Below are 16,977 nucleotides of genomic sequence, written 5' to 3' on the forward strand. Positions count from 1 at the left end.
TCAAATCTCAACATAAAACAATCACATAAATCTCACATGGATCTACACATTCAGGATATTCAACAAACAGAATAACATCTAACGTCTTCTGGAAGACTTGTATTAAGTAAGCCCTACTAGAGACTAACACCTGATACAAAACTTACCAGCAAATCAAATAGAAAGGATCATGATAAGTTCAATACAACCCAAGTTGTGTATCTCATATGTCACAATGTGCATGAACTCCCCCATCAGCTTCTCACCACCTGATATCTTAGTCTATGTGACTTAGATCATCAGTGAAGCTTGAAGATCTCTGTTACCACATATGCATCAATACTTAATACATAACAAACATCAGTCAATACATTATCCGAAATGTATGAATTCAATTCCATACCATTTTCATCACACAATATCATTCAAAACGTGATCCACAATATTCAAAAGTCTATTTAACATAAAAAACACTTAAATACTAAACCATCAAAATTTAATATTTCTACAAGTTTAAATAATATATAAACAAACAACACAATATACAAACACACAACATCCCTACAAGAGAAATTGAATATTGGGACCACATCCCCTCCACATCCAGATCTTCTAGCCTAGGGTGCTATTAAAAATTAAATTTAGCTTCCTTTATCATAATTGCTTGTTTTCCAAGCAACCTCTAAAATTTTATACTCTCAGTCTGGATTAGCTTCAAGATTTATGGGACTAATGCAAGTTATCTAAACAGAACATAAATTCAATATATAGTAGAATAAGTTGAGAAGATTACTTTTTTCAACTGACCCTACCAAAATTGATGATTAAATCCTAAGGAAAAACCCTTTAGAGCATAAATGAACTTACTCTGTTTGAAAATCTGATCGGGTAGAAATGTTCCTTAACTCCTAAACTACAACATGGTACGACCAGATTCTAAACTAGATGAAGATTGGGAGAGAAAATTAAGAGAGAAAGGAGAGAAGAGAATATGGAGAGAGAAAATGAGAGAAAACCGTGAGGGGGCTTTTATTTTTAACGAGGTTACAGTAATTATTATTAATTTTATTAATATTAATATTATTGTTATTATCCATATTATTATTATCATTAATATTATTATAATTATTATTTATTTTATTAATATTAATATTATTACTATTAAAATTATAATTTTTATTATTAAATCAATCAAACAAAACAATAAAATTTAAATATATTTAATAAATTATTAAATATGGTTTAAAAAACAACAAGATAATAAATAATTTATTAAGGAAATCAAACAAATTATTAAATAATTTTCTTTAATATTTTTAAATAAATCATTGTATTTTTTTATTAATTTTCAATGTATCTTTTGTTTTCTTATTAGTAACAAAATAATTCATTAAATAAATCGTCTTTATTATTCACTAACTTTAATTTTAAAAAGATAAAGTAGTCAATATTATTTTAAGAAGAAAACAAATAAAGTGATACTTGTGATACACGACTTCATTTTAAAATAAAGAAGTTTAAAAAAATTAAAAATATTATCTGCATTATATTATATATAATGTTAATAAATTAAAAAAAAAAACAATCAAATTAATTTTTTCTTCGACATATATGATTTCAAAATTTAAATTTAAATCGTGTTCCATAATTATAATTTCTTAAATACAAAATGGTGAACGTCAAATACGTAATTATCCTAAATCTGTATATTGTAGTAATTTCTTACAAATTGATAAAAAAAATCTATAATTAAGTAGTTGAAGGTTCTGGGCTAATATTTTAAAAGTAAGCAGAAGGCTTGATTGCAGTATTTGATTTTCTATGTCACATGCAAATTGTAAGGCTGGGTGGAGCCCTAGTGTGACTATGCTACAACAATTTAGATTCTCACAAAAGATACGTGATTTATATATACATGTTGCTCTTGTTGCCACGTTTCGTTTTTTTTTCCACTTCTATTGTTCACCATATATTTCACAATTCAATCATATTTACATTTTTATAAATATAAATATTCAAAAAGCAATTACTTTCATGAAATTTAATTATAATATACTTTAAAAATCTATAGATTTTTTTATTCCCTCAATTAAAAAAAATGTTTTCTAATTTTTCCATTTTATGAAATACAATTTGTTTTTACATGAGCCAAAAATAAGTTGTTTTCTTAAACCATTGTTGGTGGTTTCGATTCCGGTCTTTGGTTGTGGTCCTCGATCTTAGTCAAAGGTGAATATCTATAAAAGATACTTCGATATTCAAATCAAAATTCTATATATAATGACTGCAGTATTGATTGTTGTTATAAATATATATTTTATCTTATATTTTGGCATGTATTTATAGAAATATATATGGATCAATATTTCACACACTTTACTAAATTAATCATGTGATTAAAAAATATTTTTTACATATATATTTTGTTTAATTAATTATTTTAACACAAGGTTTATCTTTAGATTACTTACTTGTATCTTCCAACACTTTTAAAAATTCCTTATTTTTTAAGTTTCACGTTTAGAAAAGAATTGAACTTTTAAGATACTGTGGTGTGTTTGACGTTGGAATTATAAGGATTTTTATTGGTATGGGCCGAACGGTCAATACCATATCTCGACTCTCACAACTGGGTCGATCGAATGTTCCACGTCCGTGTGGGTTGACCGACACTTTTGATCCAATTACGCTCAATCAAGGTCAGTTAAGTTAAGTTATTATTAAGAACTAGGTAATACACCTATAAGCACTATCTACCTCACTAATCTAGTCCAACAAAGTAGACCCATTAAAATAATATAAATAGTGCACATTCCAAAAAACAAGTACGTCATTTATCACTGTACTCTGATACCTAGGTGTCAAACCCTCTTTGCTAACTTGAGCGTCGGAGTGCCTTTTACAGGTACCACATTCAGTATTCTCTAAAAAACAAGTGATTGAGCAACTAAGATTGGAAAGAGTAGCGAGAAGTTTGGAAGAAAAAGTTGAAGCACAAACCGACCGCCCGATAAGAAGGAGGAAGACGAAACTCCTCAATAGTTCTCTAGGTCCATCTTCCTAGCGAGAACCGGTTTGACTCAAATTTTGGAATGAGAAAGTAAAGTGGAAAAGATTCATCTTACGAAGTATTTGTATATCAACCAATAATTTGAATAATGTGTGGTGTGTTTTGGTTTATCTTGTTGAGAATTTGTGATAGGGTAGAGAGTATAAAGAATAAGGCAAATTCTTCCTGCACCATATCAATTTTTTAAATTTCCAAAACTACTCTTATTTCAAATTAAAAAAATTCAAAATAATAATTATAATTGAAAAATAAAAAAATACATGCTGGAAAAAAAATTCTGAACACAAAACTAAAAATAAATTCTGGATAAAAAATTTCAGAATTCAAAAATATGTTCCGAAAATTGAAATCCAAAATATTTCAGATAAAAGTTTCAAAAATAATCTTTTCCATTTTTGTATAAGGTTATTTTCGTCATTTAAAAGGATATTTTTATCATTTTCTAGAGCTGATTGGGTGCATGCTGAAATTGATACGGTGGAAGGAGAAATTGTCAAAGAATAATAGATTGGTAATGTCTTTGGGATGTTCAGGAATCTTTGTGGGTTGAGGAAATCAAGAGGTTATGACTCACAGCAGGGTGTGATTTAATGTTTGTGAAACGATCTTTTTAAACATAGTACACATTTTTTCTATATCAAGGGACTTTCTTTTTTAATTAAGTTAAGAGTGTTTTATATACCGGAAATGATTAACATTGTTACTAAAATGATTTATATTTATTAATTTTTTATTTTTTATAAAAAAATATTTTTTTTTCAAAATCAAAAAATTAAAATACAATTTTTTTTAATGGAAAACACCAAAAGAAATAATTGTCCCAATTTAAAAAATTAAAAATATATTTAAGATTATAATTTAAATATTTAAAAATATATATCTATTATTGTACCTACATTAAATATTTATAACATATCAAAATTTTATTAAAAAAATTATTTTATATTAATTAATTAAAAATAAAAACTAATTAATCATTAAATAAATTATATATTATTTTATAAATTAAAAAAATAATGATATATAAATTAGTTTTTATTATTAATAAAAAATTATAAAGTAATTTTTATATTAATATCTAATATTAACTACGTTTTAGTTAGTAACTATTTTAAATTAATTTTTAATTAAATTAGTAAGATTAGATATTAATTTATAAATTTTTATTAATAATAAAAATTACAATATTAATAGTTATCTAATTTATAAAAAAGTATGTATGAGTAATTATTTTTATCTTTAAATTAATTTATAATTATTTTATAGCTTTTATTTTCGATAGTAATGCTAAAATTATAGCTTGTACTAAATTATATGCACGTGGTCCGTCCAACCAAATAAGTGCTTATTTTTGTTTGTGAGTGACAAGTGTACCACCAACACACGTTAGCAAAATTTGACTTGTTGCAATTGCAAACTTGCCACTATAGTACGAATTCTTATGTAATTCAACTTGAATTGTACGGTTGTACTACCTATAAAAAAAACGACAACATTGTGGAATCAATGTAGAAATTATGTGAAACTAAATCGAAAACTCTGTTTTTTGAAACACACATTTTCTTCTATATACTTGGATGCATTCTGAAAATGAAATAAGAGAAAAGGGAAAAATACGCATTGTTCTATTTGTTTGGTGTCGGTAATGAAAAGGGAGAAAGGGATAAAAAAAATAAGACGTACTTTTAATATTGATTAGCAAAAAACAAGTATGAAAGTATCATTATTGTTCACATAATTAGTCATTGGTGTTAACCATTTAAAACCTCATCTATCAAAGTTTGACAGTGACCACCATTTCTTTTCTTCACGTCTTCTACACTAAGTAAATGACAACTTCCGAATTTTATAGTATCGCTTAATAAGTACAAAAGGATTTGAAAATAGGTTTAGGGTGGACTTCAAGACGACAAAAAAAGCCATTACCTCCAATAACATGTGGCCATTTTCATCCTCCCACCATCCATACCATACCATGCACTTAACAAAAAAATGTCACTTTCTAAAAGTACATAAACAAGTACATGTTAGATTATCATCATGGTTGGTTTGAATTTGGCTAATGTTTTTCGATTTTTCCACTTTATTCCTTTCATACATCTTAAAAAGTGGATTTTATATATAATTCAATCTTACAAAACAACTGAGTTATAAGGTGGAGTTTGCACTCACGTATATATTATGAATTGACTTTATCTTTAATCGACGTGAGATCATCAACACACCCTCCTCATTTTCATATTTATGGATTATCCGATAGCAGGTAACATGATATGTCCAACAAATTCTCATTAGGATAAACTTTAAATGAATATGATATCATTTTAAGAATTGAACTTACAAAACCAACTGACTTGTAAGGTAAGTTTTGTACTTACTTAATACTATGAACTAATTTTATTTCTAATTAATGTGAGATTTTCAACTATACAAACTAGCTTGGGTATCTTTGATCAAATTTTAAACCTAGAAGATATATTTAATGTTTCTCCTTACTATTTTGTTTTAATTTTGTAGTTGGATTGAACTCTAGAAGAAAAATGATAACTATGCATTTAAAAGTTTCCTTATAATTTAATTTTGGAGAAACGTTGTTTTTTCCTTTCTAATTTGGTAGGAGGTTTTGTCAATTTACAAGTTTCACAATTTTTTAATTTCTTATATTTAGTTTAAATAAACGTTCGTCCCTCATTTATCTGAGTACTTAAAAACTTCATTGTATAAATAACTTGAAATAGTGATCTAACAAATACCAATGAATGAATTCAAAAATATTGACGTTAGAAAAAAAATGCATACAAACTAATTTTATCATTTAACCTTCACCAAAACTATAACAAAAATATCACATACATTAGAAATTGATGCCAAACATATTAATATAAAACATTGTTTTCCCTCAACCCATTATTTTTATTTTAAGTAAGCACAAAATTATTACAAAACCATAAAAAAAAATATTTTGAACGCAATCACGATCACTAATTAAGTCAATATAAAAAAAGTATCTGTTTACACTATTCGCTTCATTGTCAGTTTTGAATTCCCATATGTATCCAATTTATTATATTAGTTAAAACTATTACATATATGTAACCAATATAAAGAGATCAATTAAAAGACTTAATTAATATTATTGATACTAGGAAGATAAAAAACATATAATTAACTTTTATATGTGAATGTGTTACAAATCAAATTAAAATTTTCACATAAGATGTGAGATAGTAAAAAAATATAGATTTAAATATGTTTCTAATTCCTTTCAACAATTTTTTATTTTGTTTTTTTTAATATTTGATTTTAATTAATTAAAAATATAAAATTACTAATTTTAGTCTCTAAGAAATAAAATTTCATTAACAACTTATTAACTAAGTAGTCATCCATCCTGCGCAATATATACTCGCTAATAATATATACAATAGGACGTCAATGTACAATACCTATTGAAATTTACTTATACTTTTAATTAAATGTTATTGATATACTTCAAAATAAATAGTAAAACTAAAAGTAGTTTTAAATTTTAAACATTAAACATGAAAAGAAAAATATTAACAAAAACAAAATCAAAATTTAATCATTTTATTATAGAGATCAAAAACCATAAGTTAAAATTTAGAACAACTAAATATATATTTAGAACTAGCTATAAACCACACATTAAAAGAGAATAATACATTTATAAGCCAAATTCAAAAAGTAAAACCGACGTTATCATTATGTATCTATTTTCAACTTCGACATGATTGAAAATCAATGGCCATGTCAATTTTCGTACAAGCAATGATCTCTTATATGAAGGTTAAGGAATATATCATATTAAGACCAAGGTGAAGATTAGAAACAAGTTTGGATTAATTAGATATTAAATTATTTTATAATATATATATATATATATATATATATATATATATATATATATATATATATGAGTATAAATCTTATTTTATAAGTTTGTTTTATGAGATTTAATTAAGTTTAAAGTTCACTTCTTAATATGGTATCAAAGTCATTTTGAATCTATCTTAGTAAGTATTTGTTAGAGGCTTATCTGATCACCCGAGTCATTATTTGGATCACTCATAATGTGTAGTCTCATGCACGAGTTAACAGTCAGTCTTAACACGTTAAAGAATGTGTTGGAGATCTCACATTAACTAAAGATTAAAACATTTTATCGTATATATGTGAATTCAAACCTCACATTATAAATTAGTTTTATGATGTTGAATTAGATTTAAAATTCATTTCTTAATAAATTTAATTATTTGAAATCATAAATAGGGATGAAAAGCAACACTTCAAACTGATATTGTATGAATCCATCTTAATTTTAATAAAAAATATTGTTATTAATCGAATGTTAATATAAACACGTGTAATGTTAAATTTATTTCTTAATTAAAAATGAATAGAGATAGATATGTAACATATAAAAGTGAGAATAAAGAGTTAAAATTATATTTACCGTGATAGTTAAAATAAAAGTGAGATAATAAGTGTTATTATGTCATTTTTAGTTATAATAGTTATAATAAATATGTAATTCTTATACTCGATTTCGTTTTCATATCCGTCTATATTTTGAAGTATTAAAATATTTTAATTTAGTAGTTAACGAAAATATTTTATATTAATTTTTATTTTATTTTTAGTTTTTTTAACTTATTTCTATAATATACATGTAATTATTTTTAATATTTTTATAATTATTTGATCTTTATTTTATTTTATTTTTATTCAATATTTTGATTTGATATTTATGAAATTATAATTTTTTTATTATGTTATTAAAAAAATGTATATTTTTTATTTAATCTTTAATAATATTATGTTTTCTTGACGTAATTTTTATTTTCTTTATAAATTTTATTTTAATTATTATTGGAACAATAAGAAAGCGCTTTAGAGGATGAAGATGGACCATAAATTTCAAACCCTTGTAAAATTCGCATCCTCCCGATATCTTTGCTGTTACATTAACGGATTGTGATTTAGACCAAACTTAACAATGTAAGTGCTATGGTTTAGGTTTTAGAATAAACACAAAATACCTGTCTCATTAAAATGGATGAAATATTATTTTCATTTGCAAAAATTACCAAAACTTGAGAGCTGAAGTTAAAAATAATTTCTAGTATTTTTCTATTTTAATTCACCAAAATATTTTTCAAGAAAAAATCGTAAAAATCTATTATTTGTCAAAGCTAATAGTATTTCATATATAATAATTATAATGATATTAGTAGAGTTTGAGTTAATTAGTACACTACAAGAAAAAAGCTGATTTACCTATGGATAATTACCCATAAACTTTTTTTTAAGTAAAATGGGTTTTACCTACCAAAGATCTCGTAAGTAAGGTTATTAAAAGTAAAAAAAAAAAAAAAAGCTGAAGTGGCACATTACATACGAAAATGAGGTGGTAGGAAACTTTTTAACACTCAGTACCATGCTTAACCATAAGTAAAATAAAGTATTTTAAAAAATAAAAGAAAATAATATTATGTTGAATTGGTTTCCTTTTCTCCACCACAAATTACACTCTTAGGTTTTCTTCGAAAATGTCAATGGAGGTTTCTCAAATCTAAGTCTAAACCGTGATCTAAGTCTAAACCGTGATGTGAGAAATCGAAATCTTAATACCTTCAGAGTTCTAAAATGCCCAAACAATGGAACTTTGAAGTTCCCGTTCTTTCTCCGTTTGAAAAATGTGTTCCCAATCTCTCTTTTGTTCCTGCAACCCAAATCCTGTGTCTTCCATAATCTACACTGAAATCTTCTATTTCTGGTTTCAGTTTGTGAAACCGAAAGCCCTAATCTGGTGTTCGTATTTGTAAACCTAAATCCTCAACCCCGACTTCGAAAATTTAGTGAAAAGCCCAATGGAGAGCTTCGTCGTGGTGACCTGAAGCATAGACGATTCAAAGGAGATTTACGGAGGCTTCATTCATCTTGTACTAAGAAAGGTATTGGATTTTTTTTTCTTTCATTTATTGTAGGATAATGTTCAGTAGGTTTAAGGTATTTTCCATCATACTTTAAAGGTATTGATATTGATAATCTATTGTGATCTCAAAGTGTTTTTCTTCATATGCGACCTTGAAGCAAAGAAGCTGGTGTTCTGTTTTGTATCGTGCAGTACCAAAATTTGAGATGTAAGTCTTCTTTTCCAATAACTTAAATTTTTGTCTTTGGAATGCATTATATATTGTCTTACTTTTTGTAACATATTCCTGGATAATGCAACCTACCTTAACCAACCTCTCTCTCTCTATATATATATATATATATTTTTTTTTATGTAAATTTATACTTAGTTAATTTTATAAGTTTTTTAAAAAATGTTTCTGAAATTATTTATGACTATGAATCTCTATATATATATATATATTTATGTACGTGTGTCTTTCATTTGATAAGGGTAAATACTCTTTTGCTTAGTTGGTCCAACTGATCCGACCTCCATATGCTTTTGTTCAAATATCATTGCATTTTCTTGCTTAAAACCACCTAAACTAAACTTAACCATTTCATTTACCGTATAAAAAGAATTAATATAAATTTTTAATGTTAATCTATCTGTGTGCAGTTGAGAAAACAAGATATTGAAGCTAGACTTTTGGTGAAGATCAAAGTTGGATCCAGAAAAGCATGTGAGTATGTTAGAAAGCCGATTGCGTATCACAATTGTTTATTTAAAATATATATTTTTTCAAATTATAGTTATATTATGTAAATTACATTGAAAAGAGAAATGTATATGTAAATTCTAAAATGTAAAATTCTCTAAACCAACAAAACAGAATGTAGCAATCAAGTATCATCACAATTCAGAACCATTTTAATAAAACCACAAAGGTGGTATTTTAAAAAAATTCAAATATATTTCTTCTTTCAATTTTAGATGTCCTCTAGAATTGATTCACACATAATTAAGAGGAAATAAGAAAATTGTCCGAATTAATTTACTATACATTAGAATTTGACAACTGATTGATAAGGAGATTTTCCTTTTCTCTATTTTGTGTTATGCAGTTAGGTACCTATTCTCTTAGGTTGTTGATTGTTGGGATCTTCTTCCCTTCCTTCCTTCTGATATAGGAAGTGTCGTTCAACAACAATTTTAACAAGTACTGTCACACCAAGAACCACCAAGGCAAAAGGAACCACCCAGGCAACAAGAAAATGACGATATTGATTATGCAAGCTATTAGGATTATGTTTGTAGTTTTTTAAATTGCGGATTATATAATTAGGTCACTTGACTTTTGAATTAGGGATCTTTAATTATGTTTGAAGTTTATTTGGATTTTTATAGATATTTCAAGTGGACTTGAGTTTATCTTTCATAAATGTGTTTTCTTTTTCTTTTTATGTTAGGTGTATTGGATGATTGTTCGGTAAAAAATTGTTCATTAGTATATCTTGGATATGATTTGGATATATTAAATTTATACAAGTGTTAAAAAAGACATTCATTTAAATACATGAATATACATTTTGATTGATATAGGATTACATACGAATTTACCCATGGAATATAGTTGGTGGGAAATGTGTGTAGATTTTACCTACGGATTGGTGGTCGTGGGTATTACCTACGGATTGGTGGTCGTGGGTATTACCTACGGACTGTTATTACCTACGAACTCATAGTTCGTAGGTAAATTACCGACGCCAGTATTACATACGAATTTTTGTCCGTGGGAAATCCATGGGTAATGCTGATTTACCTACGGATTTTTGTTGTTACTTATGGATTTTGTCCGTAGGTAAATCAGTTTTTTTTTTTGTAGTGATAGCAGAAAAATACTATGCATTAACCATTCAACAAATGACATGTTTTGATATACTAAAATGTCATGCAAAGTGTGACTTACTATATGCGATTATAGATAGATTATTTTATCTTTGCAGTTTGTTGTTATAATCATTAATGATTATATTGCAGATTCTTCATTAACTAGTAGTAAAGATATTTTATAATATATAAGTAGATACAAACATTATCTTGTGAGTTGATTTTGTAAGAATGAATTTAGTTCTCAAGATATTATAGTCGACACATTAAAAATATAGTGGAGACTCACTTAGAACTTCTAACCGTAAATTCAATACCATAAAATTTAGTGTATGCTTACTTGTATACTTAATGAATCATCCTTGATTTGCTTTTATGTTCTTAGAGAGATCTCTAAATAGATTAAAAGATAAAAGTGTTCTAAACCCTAAACCCTAAACCCTAAACTAATCATTTGTGAAAAGGGTTAAATATATTTTTCGTCCATGTGTACTTTGATGCGAAATTGATTTTGTCCATAGTCCAAATTTTAGACATCCCGTGCAATTGTAATAAGGAAAATATTAGAAGGAGTCATTGCTAGTTTTTCTTACCTGACAAACAATGTTCAGTGTGACTAGAATGCTAAAATATTTCATGTTTACTTATCGCTAACGTGAATGTTATAATATTATAGTATAGTTCATGTTATAAATTTATTTATTATATAAAAAAATATGGGTAAAAATTCATTCTAATAATCTTACCCTAAAAAATTTAACAAATTGACATTAATAAAAAAAAAATCTATAATCATTACTAAAAAATCCTTACAAATCGACAACGCTTATCTAAATATAAAATATATTAATTAAGATTTAGTTAAGTGAACAATATATAAACTAAAATATAGGCAATAAAATTCTAGTTAAGATCAAATCGATGACCATTTTGAAAAAGACTAAATACAAGATTATATATATAATTTTTTACTTATTTTTATATAGAATTTAAATTTATAATTTGAAATAATCAAATTACTGTTTTTTAATCTAAATAAATTTAAATATTTCTAATTTTTGACAAAAATAATTATCTTATAAAATATCCTAACACACTGCTATACTAAGGGAAATATTTCTAGAAGTTAATTTCACTATACCCACGTGACACAACCATGCTAAAGTTTAATACAAACATGTTAAAATTCAATGTGTCCTTGTAGATTTTGACAAGAACTCATGATTTGGGTTCACATAAGCATGTTGACTTGTGTTCCTAGATTCAAGAAGTTTTGATTGCTTTGAATATGTGCTTCCAATAAAAGCCACGTACTTCAATTCTTCAACAAATATGGAGAATTTGGTAAAAATAATAGCACAAAAATATGTAAAGAAGAATTACCAGTTTATTTGAGTTTGAGAAATTAAAATCACATAACTAAACCAATTGAAATTAATTTTTTCAATGCCATTTATACTTTAGACATATCCAAAGTCATTCGCATCCAAATCTTTTTTTTATCTGCAAGAAAAAAATAAAATAATAAGAGTATTTCAGAGATACTCCAACTCTTATACAACAGATTCTAACATACCATCTACTCCTACATGTCAAACTTAATAAAACATTAGAAAAGAATAACTTCTCAAGCACAACCTACAAATATAATATTTTATAAGGACATTACATGACATTCAAAACATTGCTCTGCATTCCAAATAAAAAGTTCTAAACATAACCAAAAAAACCTCATACAAAAGTCCAAACCACAAGCAGGTCCTTAGACCACTTCCACCTTTGAATTCCAACAAGGCTCATTTCCTTCATATTGATTATTCTCTCCTAGTTGAACAACCTAGGAACTTTGAACCTACAAACACTCATTTCCGCTCCAAAACAATTGACAATAGTTTACAGTTAATAAATCGAAGAAAAGGACTCCCTTCAACTAACACAACACAAACCAGGATCCTCGCACATTCAACAATCTAAAAGAAGAAAAACAAACCATGGTCTTGTCTACAACAAGCCAAAAATTACTATTACATAAGGCACAATAGAAAACACAACTCAATTACCTTTTCTAATATATCTTATACATTCCAAAGGTTTCAAGCACCAATCTAAATAAGAAAAATCTATTACATGTTCCTTTGTTAGTAACCACGACCAAACTTTCATTTGTGCAATAGTGAAAACTTCCACATGATCGACTCTATCATTTTTAAAAATACAACCATTCCTATGTTTCCAAATCTCCCCAATTATTTCTATCCAAATACTCTCCCAAATTCTATTGCTTGTAGAATTAAAAAAAGGAATTTTGTTATGCATAAAATGTGATTTCGCATCATAATGATTAGTCGTTGACACCCCAACCAATTATAACACATCCCCCAAATAAGCCAAGCAATTTTGCAATTATAGAATCTTTTTCCACACAACAGAAAACACACAAATTATTTAATAAAACAACACCATGTCTAGAAAAATTATCCTTTGTTGTTAAAGCCTTTTGTAGCACTCTCCAATTAGTTATATGTGTAGATGGGATAAACTTTATCTTCCAAAACTGTTCAAAGATTAAACTATCTTCGCCATGTAATTCTCTCCTTAAACTTACATAAGCAGACTTAATTGTATACCTCCCTGAATCCCCCTCCCTCCAAATCCAATTATCAACTTTTTCACAATCAACAACTTCCTTGACTACTTCCTCGACTATTTCCTTATTGACCAACAGAGACACCAATTGACCTACTTGATCTGACTCCCAAACAAACAAGTTCCTTCTCCATTCCAACTTTCAACTCCAACTAACACCGAACCATTCCCCAATTTGATTCAACATATTATCTTTATTTAAAGATAGACCTTACAACCTTGGAAATTCATTCCTTAGCTCTACTCTCTCCAACCACTTATCCTCCCAAAATTTTACATTTTTATCTATACCCAAATCCCACGTGCCATTGTCATTCACATCCAAATCTTTCTCGAAGGTGTCACGCTCTTTGCAAAGAGGGGCATCGAGGATTGATGGAGAGTGGTGTTCTGAGCCATTCTCATGCTTCCCTTCTTCTTTAATCTCCTTTCTCCATTTTCATTCTGCCTAAAAGTTAAAATATAAAAAACAAAAATTTCATATATGATAGTGTCATAGTATTAGGTGTTCAAACTATACATTCCACATGTGCAAACCAATATCACTGTGTGCGCCATGTTGTCAACACTTAATTTCATTGGTGCAGAAGGGACCAAATTGTATATTTTTTTAAAAAAATTGGGACCAAATTGTTTTTTTTAAACTATTGTAGTAAATTGAATATTGACAAATTGGATAGGGGCCAAGACGCAGTCGGGCGCCGGCGGCTGACTCAAGTGCCTCCCGAACCGTGCGAAATGATCGTCTATTACACGGCTCACTAACTCTGCATGGGGTGTAGGGCTACCAATAATGTAATTATACCAAAAATTTAACAAGAACTAAATTAAAATAGTAAAATTTAAAACAACTTAAAACTTATTTAAATCTTCAAACTACAACAATCTTACATTTCTTAAAATGTGAAAAAAAAGTAAGATAACAAGACAAAAGAGCAATTGGTCAAACTATGGAACCTTAAGGCTTTACCTTGGCCCATAATGTTTTGTTAGAGAGTTTTGCGGGATAAAATTGCAACAAAAATTAATTTGTTAAGAAGGAACGTCAAAATGCAAACACTCAATTGTGTCCTGTGTGATACAGTGGTTGAAGATACAAACCACCTATTTTTTTTTATTGTTCTGCAGCTGTTAAAATATGGAATAATATTGCTAATTGGTTAGGTATCACTTTTGTTCACCATCCTATAACTAGACTCCACCTTATTGGCTTTGAATTCATGGGTTATGACAAAAAAGAAAACAAAATTTTGAAAATTATTTGGATTGCAATAGTATGTACTATTTGGAATTTGAAAAACAATATCTTTTTTTAACAATCAAATACCAGATTGGAAACAAGTTTTCATGATGATTTAGGTCAAAACCTGGACATGGATAGCATCCAAATTCCCAAAGGCTATATTTTCTTATTCCAACTGATGTATTTGTCCTATCACTTGCATCTCTTTGTTAAGATAACTCTTATCAGGCTTCACAGAGCCTAGATTTTTAAATTGTAGGAAATTCAATTGGGCTAGAGGTGTAGTAATCTTGAAACAGAGCTGGAAGAGGTGACATTTCAAGGCTTATATCCCTTGGTTTTCTGGGCTGTTGTTTTGTTTTTTTGACAAGATGGATAAGTTTGTTTTGTTTATGTTTGTAATCACATACTCTGAGGAGATTTTTGTAGTTAGGTTTCTAGTCTGATTACAAACTTTTGGGAGGTTGGGTGATACTCAATTTATTGAGGGACATGCGTTGGAAACTTTAAGATCACAACTTTTGCTTTTCTATTAATTTTTTTTATAGAAATGTTGGAGTATCCCTACTACTTCCATCATTTATATTATTCTTTATTGTTGATAAAAAAATATAACAATATAAAATATTAATTAATTTGTACTATCACTTTATATGGAATCAACCAACATTCCAAGTTGAAAATCTTTATATATAGTAAACTATTAATTATATATTTAAAGTTTTTTTTATCGACAATAAATAAATCAAATCAAAGTATTTAGAGATATTCCAAATCATATATAAAAAAAAAAATAGGAAACATGCCTCCAAACCTAAAAAAAAAGCCAACTGCATAACTAATATATATATATATATATATCCTAAGAAACAATTGACTTGTAAAAATATACATGTCTAAGAATTCAAGCCAATACAAAAAATTTGTATGTTATAGTATTAAATGAAGGGTTATTTTATATTTAGGTGTTATCATAACTACTAATATTTTATAAGGAACTAATATCATAATGTTGAAATACATTATTCAATAAACCTATTGTACAAGAATATATACATGGTCCTTTTTACATGAGGAAAATTTAGTCTTATATTTCCTTAAATACCCCTAAATTGGTATACGTTGATTAAAAGTGTATGTTAACATGAGGGGCTTTGGTATGTGATGATGAAAATGTTTTATTCAAGGAAAGAATAACAAAATAATTTCATTTTAAAGAACATTGATGACTTATAAATTGAGAAAAAAATACAATCCAATTATTGCTGTTATTTACAAATTGATACTGTAAGGAACTTTTGTGCCTACAATTATTTTCTTAATATATATGATAAAGTTTTATAAACACATTATAAAAACAGTTCTTAACGTTGGAATACTTTTGAAGTGTTTTTTTTTAATTAATTTATTTTTTATTGATAAAAAAAACAGTTTTTTTATTAAAATGCTCAATTTTTTTTCTATGTTAATTTTTTTTAAGTTTATTAAATTAAAATCTAATTTAATCATTTTTACTAATTGAAAACATAGAATTGTTAAATAATGAAAGTAAAAAAAATATGGTGGTGAATTCCTACGTGACATTCTCCTGTGATTACTATTGTACTATATATCTCTTCAACTTCTTGAATTATGAGATTGAGTTCAGGTGGTCCAATCTCAATCATAGACACAGTATAATTTAAAATATCTCTACACATCATGATTGAGGATTGTGGCCAAATTTATTTTAATATTATCATATTGGAATAAGAACCACATAAATGTACACACTCACGCAATGTTCTGCTCTTTATAATATGGTTCTAGAGACTCCAGACATTGTATAAAAACAAACATTATAAGATTGTAACAAACAGCGACAGAGGAAGGTTCAAGGAAACCTAGAAAGTTATTATTTACGTTTCAAGAGAGCTTACTCATAAGAAAAATTATGTTAATCATTGAATTATTGAATTATTGCTGAATGATTAACATTATATTCTCATTTTAATTATATGATCAAATTTGTTTCTCTCACGCATCAATATATCTTTCATCATAAATGATGTTAGTTGATAAATTAAAGTATTTTTCTTTTCGTATATGATTGAGATATCCTGCAATCTATTTCACCTAATAACAAAATTAGAAATCCAATAATGGAGTATGAAATACACTTATATCATCTTAAAATCTGAAAAATATAAACTTATTTCACCAAACAAAACTAAATTACAGTAAAATAAA

General features: G+C 26.9%; 1 long non-coding RNA gene across 2 annotated transcripts; it reads left to right on the forward strand.

The window, feature by feature from the left end:
* The first annotated feature begins 8,385 nt into the window (after positions 1 to 8,385).
* On the forward strand, positions 8,386 to 10,477 carry LOC137825647 (uncharacterized). 2 transcript variants are annotated; one of them, XR_011083327.1, is made up of 4 exons: positions 8,386 to 9,024; positions 9,137 to 9,213; positions 9,648 to 9,711; positions 10,094 to 10,477. It is a non-coding gene; the product is annotated as an uncharacterized lncRNA (long non-coding RNA). The 2 variants fall into 2 exon arrangements; XR_011083326.1 differs by having other exon boundaries at positions 8,391 to 9,024; positions 9,164 to 9,213.
* The last annotated feature ends 6,500 nt before the right edge of the window (positions 10,478 to 16,977 follow it).

Source organism: Phaseolus vulgaris, chromosome 8 (assembly GCF_000499845.2).
Source record: "Phaseolus vulgaris cultivar G19833 chromosome 8, P. vulgaris v2.0, whole genome shotgun sequence".
Lineage (NCBI taxonomy): Eukaryota > Viridiplantae > Streptophyta > Magnoliopsida > Fabales > Fabaceae > Phaseolus > Phaseolus vulgaris.